The 23,560-nt window shown below is 40.3% G+C and overlaps 1 protein-coding gene across 5 annotated transcripts in view; it reads left to right on the forward strand.

The window, feature by feature from the left end:
- The window catches only part of luzp1 (leucine zipper protein 1), a 69,806-nt gene that overhangs the window by 12,526 nt on the left and 33,720 nt on the right, over positions 1–23,560 (forward strand). For 3 of the 5 annotated variants that reach the window (XM_015348650.2, XM_015348651.2, XM_069195524.1), the window contains one exon: positions 8,432–8,553. The exons of the other annotated variants lie outside the window; for them this stretch is intronic. The gene's annotated coding sequence lies outside the window, so the exon portion shown is untranslated. The remainder of the gene's footprint in view (positions 1–8,431; positions 8,554–23,560) is intronic. 5 annotated transcript variants of the gene reach the window in all.

Genomic DNA, 23,560 nt, shown 5'->3' on the forward strand with positions numbered 1-23,560 from the left:
GTTATTAATGTGCTTGGGTTTTTTTTGTTATTCTTTTTTTGCGTGTGTCAAGGGTTGGGGTAGAGGGAGGGGAGATTGTAGCTGGATTTTACAAAGGATTTTTGGCATATTTTTGAAGTCAATCCCGTCTGGCTGAAGGTTTGTTTTTGGCTAGGGAATACAAACTAACTGCATGTATGTAACAAATTTTGACTCTTGATGCTGAGTGGCGATGCGATTCGGTGCCATTATTTTGGACTCCTATTGTGTGCTTTTTTTCAGGATTTGTGTGAAAATCCTAAAAGTAAAGTAACACAAACAATGAAGACAATGAATGTACTGTATGGAAATGTTAGTGTTCTTCTAGGATTTGTTTTACGGTCTCCTGCCTGCTTCACAGATCTCAGATAGTGCTCATGGACAAAGAAATTCGTATTTTGTGCTGTATGGCTGCTTTTTTCTTAAATGTTTTTTGTGGATGGGCTTCTACTGCAGAGGTTTCCACAAGCCGTACTGTGTATTTAAAGAAGGTGTCACCTTTTTTTATTTGGCTTCTGTTGCCATGTTTTCTGAGCCCTTTTGAAAACCGTTTTCGTTGATTTCTCTGAGGCCCTGGTAGCTGCGAGCCCTTGACAGATCTCACCAGCGCTTAGCGTGGGATGGGTTCTTCCAGAGAGCCTCGGTTCAGAGTGAAGTGCTGATAACGGTAGGCGGCGGAGATATGGGGGCGATTTTGCCACGGGTGTTAGCAAAATTACAGTGTGTAATGCGCTGGAGAGACGCTCTGCCTTTCAGACTCCTAGGGATTTCACTTTCAAATGTGGGGTTTGTGTTCACCTCGGCATACTGTGGAGTCAGGTTTTCATAGCATGTGTTCAGGAGAGAAAAGTCTTACTTCACCAAAAAAAAAACCTGAACATTTTCCGGAGAGATGGGGTTTGTTCACACTATGCACTCTCCAGGATAAGTGTTCTAGGATAAGTCAAAGAATTTGATTTAGGAAAACGGGTTTAATAGATTTTAAAGTCTTTGTGAATCTCTTTATTACTGATGAGGTAGATGCCATTTAAATATGTAATTAATTCGCTGTCCAAACTAGGTTATAACTTAGTGTTTTTCTTAATGTGGTGAGCATTTGGAAACTCCCTGGCAACTACAGGTGAGAAGGCTTCCGAAGAGACTCCATTTAACATGCTTCCTACTTGTAGGAGAAAGCTCAGCTCTATTACAGCTCTGTTGCTTCACTTAAAATCACAGGGTGTGGGCAGCGTTCAATTTCAAGTTCTTTCTCAAGACTACTTTCTCCCATGTTGGAAAGAAAGATCTTGAACATTTCATTATGGGCATGAAAATAGGTTTCTGAAACCCTTCCCATTTCACAATAAAATTGAATGCTTCTAAAATGTATTACGTGAATGCTGAGCTGACGTGCATTTAAGCGTATATCCTATATCCTAAAGTTAAACATCTGTGACACCACGTTGTCGAGCCAATGAAAATTACAATGTTTAAAGAGCTAATGGCATAATCATGTGTGTTCTCATAGTAAACTGGCTCTTAATGCCCTGTACATATTTGCTTGGTTTTACACAATGCATTAGAAAAACTGTACACAGTTTTGCATGCGTGTTAAAAGCTGTATTCTTTGACTGACTCAACTTCCACGCTGCTGGTTGTGGGTAGATCGTCGGGCCTCTATCGAGAGGAAATGGGTGGCCTGGACACCTGTATCAACATACAGGCTCTCTTTTTCAAAACTCCACTTCCTTGGCTTGAAATACTGTTGACTGAGCGCAGCTCAAAGAAGAATGGGGCACCACCGCCACAAAGGCGCACAAGTTAAAAAAAAAAAAAAAAAACTTGCGTTTCAGTTGAAAGAAAAACATGAAAACTTTTCTGAAGGGGGACCGTTTGAGCAGCACGCACACGTTTTCAAGCGTTCGTTCAGAAGTTGTCCGAAAATGGATCGCACGTAATTTTCTCCATTCCAAATATTAATGTTGGCTTGGAAGCTGTGCCAGAAAAATAAAGGGCCTGGCTTTTGCTGGTTGTTATGGTGTCCTGTGCTACATGGTGCCCACTACCAAGTTGTTTTGGGAATAGAGAGTCGGCTATCAAAGAGCCACTTAGAGTTGATACCATTAACGAGATAGTCCACTTACAAGGTAGATTTATGCAGGAGTAAAGCAGATTTCCAGAATATTTTCTAACCGACACCAACTCACGACGTCTAGCAATTGTGACTGAGGTTTTAGGTACCTCTGAGATTTCCGTGCCTCTTTAAAAAGTACCCCCTCACTGACAGGCCCTGCGGTTACCGTGTTTTGTCTCAGACAAAGGCAAGACCTGACTAACCCATACCCCCCTACCCACTGCAGACTCTGCTGTGTGCCACTGCTTGGGCAATCGTGATCGTAGCCGGGCTTGAACCCGCAATGACTTGGTCATGGAGCTCAGCCTGAACTGGGACGAGCACCTACAGTGGTTGAGCCCAAAACACTCAATAATGTTAAAGGCAGCCATGCTGGTTTTCACCAATCTCGGGTCCTGGGTTCTATTTCATGTTGAGTTTGGACTCTGGGAGGAAAACTGGTGATCCTGATGAAAACAAGGGTACAGGGAGAAAATTCAAAGAGGTACTGTCTAGTTTATCTTTCATTTCCAAATGGTCTCCAGTGTGTCACATAGACTCCGACCATGTAGTGGACAAAGAGGTTATTGAAAATGGATGGATATTCAGAACCAAATATGTCTGTTAATCAGGGTTTGCAAAACACATTTCAAAGTCAGCCTAAAAGGAAGTATGCAGAACTATGTGGCAGATTTAAATTCATTTACAGTATAGCAAGATAGTTTTAGCATACGTTTGGTGTTCTCGGGCTGGATGCCTTTTAAATGATGCTAAAAATAAAGCTTTGCAAAGCAGTGTTCATGTGCAATTTTAACATGCTGCAATTGTTTAGACCGTTTTAAAATAGTTTTTGAAGCCAGTTAGAGGCATGCGATCTAATTCACCTTCTTGAGGTTGGGGGTTGTTGATATTGGCCAGGTGTTGTCGGTTTTGAAGCCGAGATGTCTGAAGTCACACAGCCCATATGTAACTCCTCCTCGTCTCGCCATCTGGAAGCTGCTGGTTTATTTGTGCTTTTTATGACTGCTGGTAGCTCTTAAAGCTCCCTTCCTCTACTCTATTACGGATCCAATTTGTTTAACAGGATTCAATGGGTGGCACGTCGCCTCGTTTCGCAGAACAATGGGAGAAAGTAGAGCAGGTAACATTATGCTTCGGATTCAGTCTTCAGTCAAGCAATATTCTTCTTGTACAACAATATATTATACAACTAAAAAGGTGCAGTAAATATCAAATACAAAAAAAACATGTATTACTGAGGAATTAAAAGAAACCGATTATGAAATCATAAGTTTTAAAATCAAGATTTAAAAACACCAACAGAGGCTGCATTTTTAATATCATAGGTATTCGAATGGCATTCCAAAGGCGCAAGGCTGCCATTGAAAAAGCTCGGTCCCCCAGCGTCTAATGTAAAGTTCCTAAAAACATCTGTAGCAGATGTTTGTTTTTTTCCCCTCCAATGACTTTATCTTCCAGATTGGGCTTCTCTCCCCCTTGATCTGCAGTATGTATGGAAGGGATGGACGCCTTGCCATTCTTTCACAACTCAGCAGGCCCGCCTCGGCTTATTTTAAGACTTGACCTTTGTGGTTTGGTCCAGATCTTGTCTGCTGTACGTTTTCTTTTGGCTTCAAAAAGCCAGTATAGCCCCCAAAAGGCATATATGAAGATCTTCCCTTGGAATGCCCGCTAATTTGCCTGTAGGTAGTGGCTGTAGGTAACCAGAGTGATACGTTTCTGTTTCCTGAAGTACTATGATAATCAAATCCAGTAACAACTTCTAAATATTTACCATTGGTAAAGATTTCAGCTATGGGTTTGTACAAACTACCTGACTTTCCATCACTCATTGCTCATTAAGATCTTCATGCAGTGTACTTGAAGACTTTAGTGTTCCAGTTCTTGCAAAGTGAGTTGGAGATTGTTGGGTTGTTTTCAACAATCTCAGTACGGACCTCAGATTTTCACTTCTAAGTCCGTTTCCACCAAGTTTCCAAGAATCCTGTCTGGTTCTTGCTATCGATTCAGACAATAGTCCAACAGCCCCCCCCCCCCCCCGCATTTCAAATTGAACACCTTGGAGTCATGACTGTTGTTACTGACCATGTTTGCTGGGAACTACTGCAATTGTTCCCTGCCTGAGAGAAATCAAGAGTTCAAATTCTATTGTTGGGGTGGAGATTTAGACAGGATGTTAATCACAAGTGTCATGGAAGTGACTCATTAAGCGGGACTGAAAAGACAAACCCAGCAAAGACCCCCACACACAAGCAGCGGTTTGACTTTGGTGCAACTTTCGTGATTCTCCGAAATAAAGCACTCTTGAGGATCCAGGTTGGATTCCCAAAGGAAGAACTGAGCACATTCTATAAAAGGAAACTCTTCTGTTTATTCCTGTATATTCTTGCAGCGTGTACAGTAGCAATTCCAGTTGTCAGACCGAAAACATGATGTGTAGCAATTGCAATGGGTTAAGTGCTGAAAACATCTGCTCATTTTTATTCCCATTTTAGAGGTATTCCCTCTGAATGCATTTTTGTTTTGAATTCGGATCTATGATTTATGACTTAGATCTAGAGATCAAATGTCACATTTATTTTGGATCAGCCTGCATCAAATGCATGCATGCCCAAGCTGGAATCGTGATATGCAGAGTACAAAATGGTTAGGCAATTAATAGCATATACGTACACTTCATACAGTAGAACACCAAAAGTACACCGCATGCAGTGGCTTATTTCAGCATGTTTTAAACAAAAGCAATACTGTTATTTTTTTCCCTAATGAAAAGCCAGGCAGTACTCTTAAATTCATTGCAAAAAAGCTTGATTATAATAGTGTAATTCCCTGTTGCATTCCATTTTGTTTATAGCTCAATTAATCAGTGGCCAAAAACCCTCTGCTTTCCATCCGAATTCCTCTGTCAAGTCCCTGCACCTGCATTTACTGAAAAGCCAGAAAGGTTGAGTTTGAGCATGTGAGAGTTCAGTGAAGAGAAATGCATCAATCTGGATTTAAATCCCCCAAATGAAAGAGATGTTTTAGTAAATGACTGTGGGTGTTAGGATAGCGGAATTGACCATGTCTGTTTGCTTGCAGTTAATTCTGCCACAACCTTTGCTACAATAATTGGTGGATGAGGAACAAAAGCAGGTTATCCTGGAATTATAGGGACTAAGGCCGATACAAATCCTAGATGGGACACTAGTCCTTCACAGGGCACACGAACACGGGGACAATATAGAGACACAGAGTAACCTAGCCAGCATGTCTTTAGACGCGAGAAGAAACTCTGCGTCTAGCAAAAACCCATGCATACTTGGTAACAACATACACACTCCACAGAGAATGTGTTCCAGTGTAGTCAATTATAGGACCCAAAACCTGCAAGGCAATTTAAAACCTGCAAGACGCTTTTGTCTGTAGAGCACAAAATAACTTTTGCACTCCTAATGACTTGGTTTCACGGATTGTGTTGCCTGTCAACTTACCACATTAGCACACATTAACCCACAGTTACAGGATGTATTTCATTTGTTGTTTCGGTAATCCTTTCGAGTTGTGACTTCAGATGTTAATTTCATCTGCATTCAAAAGTGGAATCTGGGCCATTTTCCTTTAAAAGTTTATTACTAGTACGGGAAGTGAAGAAAAATGTTTTGTTATCGGGGAAAAAAGTGATATAAAACATTCATGAACAAGTCTGCTATTGCTAGTAGTGTAACAACCTGTCCTGTGGTCCTTGAAAAAACAAAGGCGTGAACAAGGAAATTTAATAAGTAATTCATCGTTGTTTTGTGACAGTATTTAGGGTTTGGCGACAATCCTGGCTGTCAGTGCATTCCTGCTTTCCTCCTTAGTGGAATTTGAGTTTAGGCATGTACCACACAGTTGTGGTTTGACATAGTTCTGAGAATTAATTTCATGAGCTTCATGCCTTAAATTTCTAATTCTTTGTTGTATTCTTATTGCTGTGCTTTGATGTCAAGGTTCTTCTACCGCTTGGCTTCCTGTTCTGTGCGTTTTATTTGGGCATTCCTTTCCTCAAAACACAGACAAAGCAAAAATTGTCGAACCGTGTAATGGTAATCATGTACAGGAAATAGTTCTAGTATAAAACATTTCGGAGCAACCTCTGATAAAATGTTGAGAGTAGGACGGATAAGACACTTTGCCGCCTGGAAAAAAATAACTGGGCATTTTCAAAGATCTTGATTTGCTGAAAGTAACTTAAATTGATTTTTTCCCCCCTACTAATTGATTTGGGGTTTTAAAATGACTTTTTAAAAAGGAATTTTACCCTGGAGATAAATGCTGTGCCCTGAAAGTGGTTCATTAAGAGTTTCGTGCACAAATATGGTGGTGGTGGCGCCTAAAGGATCAGAAACGTAACCCGTAGTGTTACTATTTTGAATTTCACCAACAGACCAGGATCAGAAGGCCTATTTAGCAACAAAATGAAAAGCGCCAGTTCTTACATCCACTTCTTCGTGTATAAGATATTGTGTTACAGCTGTCGGTTCTCCTGGAATCCTGAAAAATCAGTAAAGTAGTTCTGGAATTAATTACTGTCAAGGAACAGGAGGAGCATTGACGACAGGAGTCCCCTCCTGTTCGGGGTTAGCTCTCGCAGTTCTTTTTTGTGATTGACGTTGGAAGCTAAATTAAACAGAGACCATTCCCAACTGATCTGTTACTCTGTTGCTTAGTCTGGAGAGTTTTTCTGAAGTGCTCTCAGTTGTATCAGGAAGAAAATCTCACACTAAAAGTCAGAGACTATATCATTGGCATGACTTGACTTGTCTGAAACGAGATAAAGCCTTTAGCTCAGAGGTGCATTGGTTAATGAGGAAATGTAAATGAACAGGGTTAATGTTCAGCCTCTACTCACAAACTTGTGCTTTTGGTTGATCATTATATTGTTCTGATATTTAAAGTCTGAAAGTGTGTGATCGGCATGGTACAGCAGGAATTATCTGTTAAGCATTCTGTTGACTATTATGGAGATATGTTTTGACATTTAATCATTTTTGGATATTCATTCTGAGTGAGTAAATGACTCATTTAGAATGCTAAATTACTCCCTTGTGCCTCCCTCTAAAAAAATGCCTTTTTGTTTTATGTAGCACATTGCTAAGTATGCAGAATACAGAGAGAATTTCTGTACTTTTAATAGGAGGCACTACATGCTTAAATACAGTAGGTTGCGTGCATTGCTGTAGGTGTGATGCTGTTTGGCTAAAAGCTTATTCACAGAAGTTATGCGCCAAACAGGTCAGACAGGGTCATTCAAGCTGACAGATAAAGAAAAACTTCTTCATGTTTACTGAAATCCTCAGAGAACAATGCATTCAGGAGCTCCACTGGAAAACAAGTTGTTCTGCAGTGTTTAAGGGCTAGACTGATCTGAGAGCTTCACATCTCCTTGGTGATCTTACCTCCCAACACAGATATTTTTAGTCTGTTATTTCAGAGTCCAGTAAAGCTATTTAGTGTAATTTTGAGAAGTTTTGTTAGTCTTATTTCCACCTTTTGATTGGTCTGTGGCCCAAAGTGAGAAAATAAGGAAAAGTTCTGATTTGTGCAGTATCTAATAAGTTGGTTAGACTGTAAAATTGATTTAACATTAAACAAGAGAAATAGCATATTACTGCCATCTTCAATCCCCTTCCTCTTCCCCTGCTGCAGTGTTGTCCCATATCACATTAAAGACATCAGGTTTGCTCTGTAAGCCATTTGACCTTTAAGACTGCAGCCTTATAGTCTAGTATCAAAACTCAATAAGTATGACTCAGCCAAGAGCAGACAGCCTCGGGGTCTTGTCTCAGACACTGTCTTCTAGCAGAACTCTCCAGTCAAAGGGCCTTGTATGTACAATGTACACACGATAAAGATGTATAAAAGTGAAAAAATGAATTTTGTTAACAGCAGCATTTTCTAAAGGGGTGCCATGTCACACGGGAGATAGGAGCACCATGTTGGAAACAACCATTAAAGTCAACCAAATTTGTGATAAAATTGGTATTGTTGTAGTATAAATGCCCACATTAATAGTGGATAGTTGTGTGACTGTGTAATACTGCTGTGTAGGTGTACTAATCGTGGTTCATTTGTTGCTAAATTTGGAAATGTCCTGTTGTGTAAAAAGCCATATTAGTCATGTTTAACCTCTGTAATAATCTGAGTCATGCTGTAATTCTCTTATTGTATATCCTTTATCTGGTTTAATCTATCCTCTGGTGGTCTAATTCCCTTCAGTGTTCAGAAATTGTTTGGACCTCAAGTGAATTCATTTTTTATTTTTTTATTTTTTTTCAGATTAGTTTGCTTGGAAAGAAATTATTAGGACCCAGCTGAAGATCTTCTGTGGGCTTTGACAGATTGTTGTGCATCTTGAACATTAAAGTTGATCTGCACGAGTGAGAATGTAACACTGGGAAGTAAGTATTTGCTAATTGATAAACTTAAAAATACCAAATTTATAGTTATTTTTCCAGTTTCATAGTTCTGGAAAAATGTTTTGTGTTCTCTTCCCCAGTTTCAGTTTAACAGTACTTGGAATGCCACATGAATTTCTATCGAATTGCTTACTCATGGCCCATAGTGCTCTTATTCATAATAAATTATTATTATCACAATTGAGGATGTATATTAAAGACTGACTCATTTCCTAAGTATGTGGCAAATTACAAATTAAGGTGTAAAATCCATTTTGTTTCCTTCACATTGCCTTGTCCCGTCTCCAGTGCAAGGTTTGCATTGCATTTTGGGTGTGATAGGTTTATATTCATTTGACTTCCTTCTGCAAGATACAATCAAACAAGACACATAAGAGCCAAGATATGCATAAGGCTGTCTGCCATGCGTTTTACTGACACCCCGCATTTATTAGTTAACAGGCGCACAAGAAAGGGACATCACAGGTTATCATATAATTATGAGAGGGTCCGATACATGAACTACAGGACTTCTACACTTCTCTTGGTACTTGGATTCACGCCACTGCAGATGCAGATCTTGTCGTTCATTCAAAGCACTGTGTTGTGGTTAGGGTTCAGGATGAATGTTTGTGTATTCCTAAGCATTCGCCTTTGCTCAGATTGCTCCAGTAAATTCCTTGTTGTGTAACTTTGTCTCCAGGTCAGCTCTGTAAATAAGAACCTGTTCTCATTCTCCATACCAGGTGCAATAAAAGCATAATAAAGCAAAGTTCTTTAACTTGTAACCAAGTGTAACTGGAATTCCTCAATCGGCTGAAGATTGCCAGGGGGTTGCATTGGAATTGGTCACCTGGGGTGACCTGGATTCACCTCTGTTCTACTCTGCTGGCATCACGTGAAAGCAAATTTTGTTTGTCTTTCATCCAAAGCAGCGTGGGGTAGTGGGTAGGGCTCTGAACTCTGTTAAGACCCAGGATTTTAACTCACAACCCTGTGTATGATGCCTTTGTCTCTCTCCAGGTGTCACGTAATTAGGGTGTGGAGTTGAGATTGCTCACCTGAGTGTCTCTTTTCCTTTTTTCCTATGCACAGGCACAGCAGTGCCATATTACAGCACCACTTTCATAACTGTATTTTAGAGCTAATAAGAGCAGGGAACGTTTCAGGGAATTTGCGCCATTTACTGAGCCCCTAGGGCCCTACTCTGAAACTGTGGGTGATCAGGATTCCTAGATTTCAACGTTTGGTAGGATTTCTGGAGCGCAAAGACTCTACGTGATGCCATAGCTCTGCTATGTGACCGTGGGTGAAAATAAGGCAGAGATAAACTCTGGAGTGCAGAGAGATCCAAACTTTTCATGTTGTTCTCTAATTAATGTTCCTATATTTCCATCCAATTTGGCAGTTGTGCGTTTTCACCTTTTGGCTTGTAAATCTGGAGCCTGGACCCAAAAATGGGAAGAATTTAATGTTTGAGTCATTCATCTTAGCACATGGCAAGCTATGTATGTGAGGTTAAGCTCTGAATGTGCCACTATTCTGCAAACTGGAAACCATGAAGGCATGGCTGGCTCATCTCAAATGTTCCCTTGTTCCCATCTCAAATGATCCATCTCGAATGCTCAGTCACTTGTTGGCTTGATCACAGTCAGCTCGTGACATGACACCGACTCAGACCTGCGACTCTCTTGAGCCCAGGCTGAGTGGCTTTCCTAGTTAAGACAGTGTTCGAGTCATGTAGGATGCAGATAAACTCAAAACGCTGGCAAACAGCAACTCTTGTGACTCTGCAGGAGCCTATGTAATGTCAGCGAATGAGATGCTGCTCATCCAATTGGTGCCGACTCACCTGTCAGGAGCTGGCCACCGATTTGACCGATGGTTTTAAGATTTCCTTGTTAAGTTATAAAACATGGACATAACCTTAAGTTGTAGCATAAAAGTTCTAAAAAGTCTCTTAATGACTTGTGACTTTTGTACACGGTGAAGTATAACTACATCACCAATTTTGCAGCTGACCTGAAGTGAATATAGGTATGTCAGAGAACAGAGGCTGAGGCATTGTCTAACCACCACTTTGACACAACTTTAATACATCACCTCGTGTTCATAACCCTACATTTTCTTGGCCTTTCTATCTTTCCCTTCACTGTTAATACCAGCTTTATCTCCATCTGTGTGCCGCAAAGCCCTTTATTGTAGTGTAGCTTGCTCTCAGACGTTTAGAAGTCTTGCTTGAGGCCTCCGAAATGAGTAATGCTGAGCTTTAAAAGGTTGTTTGTTTAGTTACACAGGGTTCACAACTGCTTTGTGGTAAAGTGGGGGGGAAAAACACGATTTTCATCGTGAACAAATATGATTTGTTTGCCAAAGTTCCCTTGCACAACTCCAACGTGCAAAAAAAAGTCTTTACAATTAAAAAAAATAAATAAAAAGCACTAAAATAACAAGCAGAATCTTTTGGCTTTCACACTTCATTAATAAAAAGTTATCTGTGTGCTAACAGTACTACTCTTTCAGACTTATCAGTGCTCGTAATTTTTTGCCTGTACAACCGCACCTGAACGCAATTCATTACCAGAATCTTTCGTATAGTGAAATTCCGTAAAAGGAAAAACCTATTTCCTTTATTTCTTATGGGGAAAATTACGATCTGTCCCGGAACCCAAAAGTGTCACCACTACTTTTACTTTTTTTCACCAAACAAATGACAAAAGAAACTAATAACTAACTTTCCTACTGTCATTTGTGGTTTTAGTAAAAAAAAAAAACTGCTTACCTAGTTAGACATTAATAAACATAAACAGTAAGCACTTCTTTTGCTTTTTGTGTAATTAGAGACATTTACAGTTTTCATTTTCTTAACAGCTTTAGGGTCCATGATAAATTCTAAACAACAAATGCTTACGAAAAGTACGAGCGCACACGATCGCTAACGACACATGAAGCAAGACGCGCTGAACTGTCACACGTCTCTCCTGCCACTCCATAGGCTCTCACCCTAGTTAGTAGAATGTGAGGCGACCACTCAATATGAAACGGGTCATACAGTATGATGCCTTCCTCTTCACTCTATTTTTCAGAGGTTTCAAAATTTTCCGAATTATCCCTCATTATGGCCATTGTTACCCATATCTATTGCATCTACTATATGTTGTTTGTAAGCCATTAACTTAATGGCATTTTAGATTCCTCCATTCTGTCTAAAATTGCAGATATGGCTCTAACATTTCTTCAGCTACTACTTTTCTGAGCTAGTGATCTGCCTGTGAAGTCAAGAGTAAACTTGTTTGTGCATGTTAGAGATTAATGACATAATACTTCATATTTAAGGACTGTTTCTCGAGCCAATATTCTGCCTTGTAATCTACCTTAATTCCTTCTTTATTAGGTAAAAAACACAGGGTGTGGAAACTGATAGCTCCTGTAGTACTCCCAGGGTTTAACTTTAGAAGTGCTTGTAGAAAAGAAAACCTTTGAAGTGCCCATGCTGGGAAGCATAAGCAAGCAGGGATTCAGGGAAATCACTGTGTCTTTCTTTTTTGTGCTGTTGTAGTTTTACTCCATTCTTTAACCTGCCACTTACCTGTTTTATATGTAAATTAAAATATACACATAGTGTGTATATTTCAATCTCAGTAAATTGACACAGGGGAGAAAAAAAGCAACATAGAAATGTATAAATATGGAAAGATAATATCTATAGTAGCCTGTTTGTACAATTGAACAGATGGGTGTAAATTATTATGCATGCTATATTGTGTACTGTTTTTAAGGAGTTAAGATGGTGTTTTTTTAGCCTCATTCATGGAAAATTTAAAAAAATGATCAAGTCTAGAAGTAGGCATGGAATTTTCTGGCACATCTTAGGATAGCAGGTAATGTACTTGAATGTCCATCTTTCTGTGATAACCTTCTTGAGAATTATTTCAAGAGCTCGACAGTTGCTGGTGTTTTAATGCGTCTCAAACTGATTAACAATTTTAGCAGTGACAGGAGATCCATTGGTCTTCTTTCTGTCTTCGAGGTGGATGTATTCATTTTGTAGGTCAAAGGTTCGTCTTCATCTATTAAAATCAGCTTTAACGTAGTAATTTATACATACAGTATGGGTTAATGCACAGTACAGGGCACAGGTTAAGAGCATCTTTAACTGCTACCTGCAGATACAGCAAAATTTAATTTAACTGTTTTTCCCCCCATAACTGCTCTGCGTTCTGCACTCTGAGCTGCAGAGAGTATGAGATCCACTGTCCTGGAACCAGAGGAATGATGCAGTATGATTAAAGCAGCTGAAGGCAGAGAACACTATTTTTGTGCTTTCTCCAAAGCCAGCACACTTCCTGTAATATTCCATTCTTTGCAGCGTTGCCTGAGTGTGAAAGTTACTGCAGTCGTTGCCATCTCACCCACCTCCAGTGCCTTTTTTCCCCTGCACTGTTCCTATAGAGGCTTTTAATAGCCTAGCAACAGCCCACGAAGAACTGAAATGCGTGTTCTTTTTGGAAAGCTGCGCAATAGTGACGTCTTAGCAACCTGTTTTGTAACTGCTGGACGATTCCTTTTTTTTCCCCCAAAAAAACTCTTCCCTCCGTGTTCAGCCAATAACAGGCATTTGAGTGCTGCAGTTCTGCTGCAGTGCTGTAGTGATGCTCTGCTCAGCATTCTGAGGGGATGCTGTTGAAGCGCCCAGAAAGGACGACGCCTCCCACAATGCAGTGCTGCTATAGTGGCTGTCTACTGCCAGCTCCAGGAGCCCTTGGCGGCGGTGCCTACAAACAGGGGCTCAGTGCCAGCTGTCCATGGTGCTAGCTCTTGATGGAATTCATACATGACATCATAAAACCCCCTCAATTACCAACACCACCCACTTACCCCACTTCCATCTTTCTGCAGTACATTTCACAGATGCTTGCTTAATCTGATTCTGGTTTTAAGTCAGGCTCTAACATGATTAGACTCAGGTTAGCTGCTATTGGCTGTTATAGGCAGGACCTTTTTTTTTCCCTTCTTGTCTGCTTAATGTGATTTAACCTTGAAAGACATGGTTTGAATTGAGGGCTTTCTTTTTTGCGCCGTCTCCTCCCCTAGTTTTTGAAATGTACACCTCTGTTGACGTCACTGCCATAAGCCCGGTTCCCTCTCCTGTTCCTCCACATGTGAAAACGGGGCGCTCACTCCATTTTGCGGAAGCCTGGTTTTATATTCAGGACTGAGCCCTTTGCGCCCGACAGGCAGGGAGTAACCAGGGCTGCTGAGCTGCCCATTTGCTATTGAAAGGACCAGGGTTGTAAATGTGTCCCATTAATCACTGGCAGCCTTAGTGATTAGCTTTCATCGCCACAGGGGGTCGGGACTGGGGTCGAATTCAAATGAGGGGCTGCTTTTCGTCCTTGAACCTGGAAGGCGGTTTTCCTTTCGCTTTTTGGGTTGGATCCGCAGTTTGGGTCCCCCTCTCCCCAGGGGTTTAATCCAAGTTGCAGGCCCGGTGCAGTCATGCAAAGGCCTACAGTATATACGCTTGGTTTTGAACCCTTTCTTTTTTTAGACCCAGTGATTTTTTTTTAATCTACCCACCCAATTTGGAATCGCCAGCTGTGCGCTCTCACATCTTGGCTCTCAAATCCCGAGGGACCCTGGGAAGAACCGGCAGTTGTGTGGAGGCCCTCCTCCAGCTACCTTATCTGTAACGAGTTGCAGGCTATGAATTCCCGGCTAGGTCCTGTGCCGAGGCCAGAAGAAGAGCACCACAAGCCTGCAGAAGCCTGGGAAGGTGCAGGGGTCTCCTTTCTTCCCAGGAGCTGAGCGAGCTCCCCTCAGCTCTATCCCAGCTTGAGAGAGACCCCTGTGGGGAAAGTGCTTGAGCCCTTGGTGTCTGGATCATAGAGCCCAGCCTGGGCTGAGCCACTTTCTTTATTTTTTCCTGGGCTGGGAGTCTGTTCTTGTAAGACTCTTAAATAAACGGACTTTGTGTCTGAAAAGCTTTGAAAGTGCATCGGCTATGACAGCATTGTAGTAGATATTCCTGTCGTGTGTATATATAACTGAGAGCAGTGTTTCGTTTACAACAGGCTTAAGTCACTTAATAAAATTACACTATACTGTTGAACTTAGTACAGCATTAAAACTATTATAGCAGTTTTTTGAAGTGCCAATTGTAGCCAAAGCAGGCTAGTGAGATGAAGAAGTATTACCTGTAGCAGCGAGAAAGGTGAGAACACGATCAGAGTAAGAGGACCATTTCAACTACTTACTATCACTTCATCAGCTGCATCTGTTTTCAGTTGCAGTAAAGCAAATGTTCTCTTCCTCCCACCGAATACCCCCAGATCACCCCAGTTTAAAGAAATCAGTCTCCAAGCTCAGAGGGAGTTGAACTGGGGTTCCTTTTTGATAATCTGTGTTGTAATTTCTGAAGAGGAGAGACCAGCGAGCACCTTAAGTTTAGAATCGATAGCTGTACATTTGTACATTAACAGAGATGAACTGTTTTGGTGGTACTGCTATGCTACAGTTAAAGGGTGAAAGGAGAGCAATAACAAGTAGGATTATACTCCCTTTTGATCCCAGATCCATTAATTAATGAGGAGCCCAGTTACTGATGGGCTCTAACAACGTGCTGCAGGATAGCTACGGTGTCTTTGGATGTTGAATGCAGCTGACCTCTGAATGTCTTTACAAGTCTCAATATAACAAATTAACGTGCCTTCCTGATTGCTCTGCACTGACCAGACTAATTATAAAATGTTCGGGACCAGTGTTACAAAACCTGCTACTGCAGTAGCTTGTTTCTGGTTGGATACAGATCACAGAGTCCCACGAACAGGAAACCTTTAGCTTTCAAGCCTTGTCCTGCATCACGTTAAATCAGACCTTGCAGAGTGCATACAGTTCTGCCCTTATGTTTATACGATTAGAATTCTAATATTGTTATTCTTGTTGATTTTGGGGTTAAAACTGGGGGGAGGGCTTAATGGTGGTGATACCTTCAGAAGGGCTCCTCCAGCTGAAAGTGGTTTGTCAAACCCCAAAGTAGATGATTCCTTGCAGGATGTGGCTGTCTGAACACTGCGAGACTCCGCAGCCCTGCCTGGGCGAGACCCGCTTGAGAGGAAGCCGAAAAGCAAACCAGGGAAACGTTGTTCTCCTGACGTCCCTTCCTGTGTAAACTGTTTGTCGGTTCCAGGCCAAGGTAAACACTTGGCTGCCAGTGGGAATGGCCACAGCCAGGCAGGAGCAGCAGACGAGACGTCCCAGGTCTTGCCTTCCCCTGTAGTGAACATCTCTGCCCTCAGGTCTTTGAGGAGCTTCGTCGGCAATGTCTTAGAGCCGTTGCATTATCAGATGGATTTCTGAAGGCCTGCAGGTTAGAGTGCCCTATTCACACCACAATCACCCCGGCCCATAAACAGGACCTCTCCCAGTGCAAAGGATTCTGGGTTTTAAACGCCCACCTTTTGTGAGAGACAGAATGTACAGCGTATGATGTTGCTTCATTATTTCATTATTATTTAGTTTTGAATGCAGGTGAGTCACATTTTGCCTTCTTGAGTAGATCTCCGGCTGATTAACTCCGATGGGAACTCCTACTTGGACACAGAAAAGGTTAAGCAAATAAACAAGCTGTTCAGACCTATCAGTTGTTATCGTAATAATAAGACTGCAAAGCTCGTCAGCCTTTATGTTTTTTTTGTACAGCACAGCCTGTAAAGAACTTTGTGTTTTTTCTTGGTTTTCCTAGCTTTGCAATTGGGCAAGAAGGAGAGGAGTAGATACTAAAAGGGAGTTTGCTGTATTAAATAGTACACAGGATTTATTCGGAATTAAAGATAAATGTGTACAACTGGAAATTTTCAGTTCCTTTTCCAATGTGTTCTATATCTGGTGGACATATTTACAGTTTAATTAAAATAAGTGATATTTCTTCTGCTTGGGCAATTGCTTCATAGCGGTAGGGAGGGAAGTTCATGAAGTGGGGTGGCTTCTGATTATCCTTTCTGTTCAACGTGCTTTGTACAAGATTCAGCTTGTCATCTCCATTTCTCAGCTCTGGGTGCAGAAAACAGCCCACGTTGTACACCGACAGTATGAGTCAACAGACTGTTTTAAAACACCCTCTTTATCACTCCAGCTGTCTTCACTACAGCATGTCCCAATTCAGAGCTGCTGGCTCTTTCTTCTCATGAGCAGTGTAGCTGAGGGTGGAGATGGGGAATCGCATTTCTTTAGTTTATGATCAGTTGTGATTTAAGAAAAACAAAAAAACAAAGCTTAACTGCAATACATATGATCTTTATTTTATTTTTTTTACAGAGTGCTGATCAGAGATTGAGAAATCCTTTCCAAGTATCACAAATAATCCAATGTCTGTCTGAGTAAACAAAGCCATACAGAATGTACTCCATAATTTGTGTGGTGCATACTGGTAATTATAATGTCATTGTCTGACATGCCTTTTTCAGTCTGTTTGAGCAAATGCACTTTGCAGAGAGAACAAACAGAATCACAAGTGTTTCCTTTGTGTAGACCTGGACAGGATCTTTATTTACAGTACCCTTTTTCCCCCAGTTCTTATCTTTGCATAATCTCTGATTGCAGGCTAGGATTTTTTTTTCTAATTCTTAAAGTTTGAAATGCATTATGGTATTTTTTATGTATCTTCTGTTAAATTACCCAGAGTTGGTTTCTTTGTTTTTTGTCTTAATTGACCGGGAATAAAAAAAAAAAATTCTCAGTAACTGCAGAAAACACAATTTAATCACAGTGACATATAGAGTAACTCGGATTCAAATGTAGTTGCTTTTGTTCCTTTTGAGTTACATAAGGTTTCAGAGTTTGTTGAGCCCAAGGTAGTTCTTGTGTACTTCCAGCATGTGAATATGCTTTGAATTTGTTGGTGCTTGTAGAGTGACTACCCCTAGTGTGACAAAAAGGAGTAACTATGTGATTAATTACTAAAGACGTTGAATGATTATAGCAGATGCCTAAAAAAAAGGTTGCTCTTCATTGTGCAGTTTTTTTATCATTGATGTAATTAAAGAAACAATGGGGAATGCTCTTTAGATGTTTCTCTCAACACTAGCACTGAAAACTCCCAGACCTACAGCAAGAACCTACTGCATCAGAAGACTCTTAAAAAGAGACAGAGGTGCTCGGACCTCTGTTTTTCTAAGGCAGCAGGACAAGTCTTCTTCTAACATGAGAGGAAGTGCTTACTGCTCTGTCCACTGAGTCACAATGTGACAAAAATTGAAATGAGCTCCTACAGTCTCAATTAGCACTATATTTATTTGAAGAACTCTTAAGTGCTGTGAAATTCCCTGCTGAAGTAGCAGTTGAAGACCATTTTTTTGGGGGGGGCTGCTTCTATATTATTTTCTAAATAAAAATGACTGGTGTGCCTTTGACTTCAAGAGAATTTTAAACAGCTGGTTTCATTTATTGTAAGTTATACTTCACATCTGTCTCCATTTCTGTCTGTCTCAGGACATTTCAGATCACTTTGGCCAGGGTTGTTTTAACTTTTTTGTTCCTCCTGGCATTTGTGATCTCAAGGATTTCACAAGCCTTCTTGTAAATGTTCCCCTTTTGCATCTATTTTAATTCATGTGGTTTGTAATGTACTGCATATCTGAAATTATTAAGGGTTTGCATAAAAAGAGGCAATGTGAATTAGTGGTTAAGGCTATGAACTCCTACCTGAAGGAGAATCCAAGCAAGAGTAGAATTGTACACTTCCCAAGCACTTAATACTAAAGAAACTGATTTATCTTGTAAGTGGAGAGCAATAAAATGACTTGGGGTGGAAAAGGAGTTAATCTCTTAGAGATTATCAATAAGTTATAAAAACCCATACCTGGTGATTCCCTTTCCATCCTCTTGAAAATATAGCTCAAGACGTATGAACCAGCTTGTGTTTGTGTTGATCGTTTTCTGGTAGAAGAATCTACAGGTGCCAATACAGCACACAGGAGAAATCATTGTACTTGTAAGAGCTCTGGTCGCAAGTTAGTAAAGTTTTACGAGTTCTGTAATGTCGAGAATGACATTCCAAAAACAAAATAGCTGTCTTTGTGCTTTATAGCAGCAGTTGCACTCTTCTCCCTTTAACCTTTGACCTTTCACCTCTGCAGGAATGAGTTACTAGAGCAGGTTGAAATTGAGAGGGGAAAATGGATCAGTCTCATAAATGAAACATGCCCTTGGAAAAAAAAAACAAGAGTAATCTTGGTAGCAAGCCTGCTTCATTTTTGCACCTTGTACCTTGACATTGGATCTAGTTATGGTTCATGAGCACAGTGAAAACAGGATGAATAATTGCTTAAATATGCCCAAAACTGCAATATAACACCTCTATAGAACAGTTAAAACGTTTGAAATTTTGTAGTTATTGAACCCTTTCTTGTGCCAAAAAGAGTGGTTTAAGTGGCCACAATATTTATTTCTGTTCGCATACATTTATGTTTAATAAATGTGTAATTGAAGTAAATAAAACATACCTTTGTATTTGTTCTGTTTCTAGACTTTTGGGAAACGAGCTTGTTGTGATTCTAATCATTGTTAGCTCATTATTAGTTCAGTTAATTACTCAAATACCTCCCTTAATGATTTTCTTATTTTTGATAGACATGTGGGAAATGGGGGTTCATGTTATGTTATGGTAGATGAGTCTTGTATCCTGCAGAATGTTTTGTTGAGATTCTTTAGTCAGTAACTTGGTTAAGCTTCTCTCAAACATAAACCTGACGTTTCTTTATTTTGTTGGCCCATTTCTGTTACCTTTAAAACATGAAACTATGCAGCTAAGTATCTGTTTAATTTGGGCACATCAGATAATGCTGGAGAACAAAGAATCTGTGTGAAAACCTTCTTCTCTGCACAAGGTAATCCGTTTTCAGTTCTTTCCACGAAGTGCTAATTTGCTGATATGGGTTCTTGTAGCTGTTTTTAGCTTTAGGTGTTGAATCTCCGGTGTTGGTGTCATTTTAACCCCTATGTAGAAAACACAAGAAATTCTTTTTTTTTTTATTCTGTGCTGCTCCCGACCTTCATCTTACTCGGGCCAGATAACGGCATCTGTTTTCTGTTCCACCAGACGCTTGTTGAGAACGTGGGCTCTGCCTGTCCCGGTTTCTCTTTTGGAGTGCTGCATTCCTTCTTCGATGACTCAGCATCCTCTGTTGGCCGCAGAAATTCCAGCAGGCCAAGGTGAATTATTGGGACTGTGCTGAGAGACGTGCCGAAACCACAGCAGTGTCGGGCAACTGCGTGTCTGACAAACCTTCGTCATGCATGTTTGTACAGGCAGTGAAGCGTCTGTGCCTTTCTCACTTAGGAGCACTGCGCAGCAACTTGGACTGAATTACCTTCCTCCCTGATCTTATCACAAGATATTCCCAGGGAACTTTAAACCCGGCACGCAGGGCCTTGACAAAATCAGCATGTGCTGGTGTTGGGCGAAATGGATCAAAAGTATTTCACTCTTTCAAAAAGAAGGGAAAGGAGAGCATTGCATATTGTCAGTGGCAGCTGAAGTCAAAAGCCCATTTTGCTTTGAAATCCATTTTATATATCGTGACGGCACCAACATTCTTGTCTGTCATTACTGGCCCTTCAAGCACTTTGACATTAAATTTCATAATTGGTAATGACCTGTCGGAGCATGTCTTTGTCTTCAGTCTTGATTGTACAATATTTCCCAGAATTCCCTTCTCTATGAAGTTTGGAGAAGAGATTGGAGATAATAAATGTGCATTAGCGTTCTTTAGATTTGCACATTTTTGTGTATTGCTTTGAGACGGAAATCCATTTCTGTTATTACATTTGGTTCAAATGAAAAAATGTGCAGAACATTCTGTGATCATAACTTGAAAATACTTCTGAAAATCAAACCAATTCAAATCCTTTATCTGAATATTCTCATCAAATTTGAATAAATACTCTCTAAGAGTTGTTAAGAGATATCCAAGTTATCGCTGCATTAAAGGAAACACTTAGTGGATTCAAATCTTCTTTGGGGGGTATTTATGAATGTGGTGGATCCAATTCATACACATCAGCAAATCAACTGTCCAAACTAAATGTAATTTTATGCAGTCTGATTTCCTAATGCTGTGATTCCTTGCTTTGTCTTTAATAGATGTTGGAATATACAGTGTATATACTGTATATATAAAGTCAACCATACTGCACTAAAACCCAAACTATGACACTCTGCAGCATGTTGAAAGTGAAAGAGTTTAGAAAAACTGAAAGTTTTGGCAGCATGTTTAATATATCTAGATGTATCTTGATTCAGAGAAAAAGCACTAGCAAATATTCTGCCTATGATTACTTTTAAGGATCTTCCCTGAGTGATTTTCTGTGTCTTCAGTGAAGGTTCACAACAGGAGAGCAGCAAAGCTGCTATATGAAGTGAAAGAGCCTGTGCACTTGGGAGCAAGAGGGTAAATCTGGTTTATTTTCATCTGCAACTTGGAGCTTTCTACCAGTCGATTGGCGAGCAGCAAGGAATGTGTGCTGGGCATAATCTCTGGGTTTAATGGATGTTTCCTCATACAAATTATTCCTCAGTGTTTTTTTTTTTTAGAATTGCTATTTCAGCATTTTGCATTTTACTGTTGGGTGCTTTAAGAAAAAAAAAACCTGCAAGTATTTAAAATGATAGTGCTGTGAAGTTGCACCTTATGTTAATGACCATCAGTGTGTCAGGCAAATCATTTTTCCTAAACAGTTGACTTGGGTTCCTAAATGAGTTTTATTTTTTTAAACTAGTGTGGAAAGTTTCAAACATGTATAAGCAGTTTACCAGTGGAATGAACTACAAGAATAGGTTAGACTTAGTACTGATAGACTGAAGTCACGGCCATATAACTATACTGAATATTTCAATATCTATTTTGTTTTGTCTTCATCTTTTATTGTACTGAATGTGCAAAGGCCTAAAAGTCCGTTTCGGCCTGCCACTTTAAGAACTGTTCAAAAATGATGTTGTAACTTGCCACTTCTTTGAAAAGGAGATTTAGACCACACTAACCCTGCTGTTTAGGAGGACAACAAGGCTAGATCAACCCAGCAGTTGTGCAGTGTGGGGAGGAATTAAAATAGAAATGGGAAATGAAAGTACCTCGCAAGAAGAGAGTTGAGTGATCGATGGAAACGGCCTTCTGAAAGATCAGGTGTTTCCTGTGAGCACACTTGTCTCTCACCTTGTCATTTTGTTTTTGCATCAAAAGAACAATGGGAGAAGGTTTTCAGTTTTGTTTTCCTTCTCTATTGCAAACCCCGAATAGAATTTCATTCTGTACTCTGCGAATAGTTTGAGATTCTTCTACACTGTGAACATTTTACCGTTACGGGGGTGTCACATTTGGCACAGGAAGGGCTAAAAACTTCATTTTAAATGGGCAAAGTTCTGAGCATTAGCTGGATTCGTTTTAGTAAGTCGATATGCTGGAGGAAATTTTCTGTTTTAAACAATAACCAAAAATTGACAGATGCTTAATGAGACTGTATCCAGGCCACCAAGGGAGAACATTTTGTATGAGAAAATTGCATTTGTTTCACAATATGCAGTCTGGCAGCAGAAGCAGCCCTTTCCACAGACATCATAACTGAATTCTAAATGGTTTGCAAACATTCCACTATTATACATTTGTTCTACTACAATCAATGCTGTCATCGACGGTGTGAACATGAACTCCCCTGTGAAAGTACGTCATCCACACTTTCAGGCTGTCCCCACTAAATGCTTCATTTATAATACATTTATGCAGCTTTATAGGCAGTGAAGTTGACAACATATTTCTTTTGCAGAAGGGGAGACAATTGATGCATTCAGGCTGCCTGCAATAAGTGCATATTTTATTTAATGATATGTACATGAATGCAGCAGGGTCTGTAGTTACATGCACACCTGGGGGATAAAGGAGTGTGTGTATGTGGGAGTGAGCTTACTTTTGTTTTATTGTGCGATATACAGTTCCTTGCAAAAGATTAAACCTTCTTTAAATAAAGTCCCGTTTTTTGGTTGAAGTTAAAATGCATGCACTTTTTAAATCATTTTGTCCTGCACTTCTTAAGACATGTTTTTAATCACAATTTGAATGTTCCAAATGAACACTTTTATGATCAGCAAAAACGGCAAAGAAAAAATTGAAGCTGTTGCTTGCATTAATATGCACACCTTTAAGACCATACTTGGTTTTGGACTCCAAGATAATGTCCATGTTTGTTTTCAGAACTGTTCAAGCTCAGCGAAGATGTTTGGGAGTGTTGATGGACAGCAATTTTCAAATCTTGCCACAGATTTTCTAACAGGTTCAAGTCCGGACTTTGACTAGGGTTTGAAGAGCCTGCACTTTCCTCTTTGTTCCACCACTCCAGTGCAGCTCTGGTCTTGTGCTTCTGGGTCATTGTCCTGCTGAAACATGGATTTGTAGAGTAAGGTAGGCTTTTCTCTTAAAAAAAAGCCCCGGTACTTTTTCAGTACTTTTCTCAATCTGTGTTGCCCCCCAATCCTGACAAGCTTCCCAGTCCATCCTGATGAGAAGCAGCTGGGACAAGTCTTCTGTCTCAATACTGACCCTGCTGAAGCAGATTTGGTCATCTGGGCATCTGGGCCAGCAAGTGGGAAAGGTCTGCAGTAGAGCTCTGCAAGAGAAAGTAGAGCTTTCTCTTGAACTCCCACTGCACTGCACACATACGCTTTTGTTTATTCTGGTCCTTGTGATACAGAGGCAAGGTCAGGCTTAGTCCCTATGTGAGGCAAATGTTATTTTTCGGTTTTGTGTGGTGGTGTATAATTATGCAGCTGTGTTTGCTGTGGTGGAGATCTGCCTTTCAAGATGCAAATCGCACAATAAGGCTGTTCTCTGTACTATATACATCTAAACATTGTGTCAGAACGTCGGTCTCAAAGCTCATGAAAGATGAGCTTTGACACAGTAACTGCACAAACTGCTTTATTTATTTGTCAGTATTGTCAGTAAAGCTTTAATGATGGGCT

The sequence above is a fragment of the Lepisosteus oculatus genome, chromosome 11 (assembly GCF_040954835.1).
Source record: "Lepisosteus oculatus isolate fLepOcu1 chromosome 11, fLepOcu1.hap2, whole genome shotgun sequence".
NCBI lineage: Eukaryota > Metazoa > Chordata > Actinopteri > Semionotiformes > Lepisosteidae > Lepisosteus > Lepisosteus oculatus.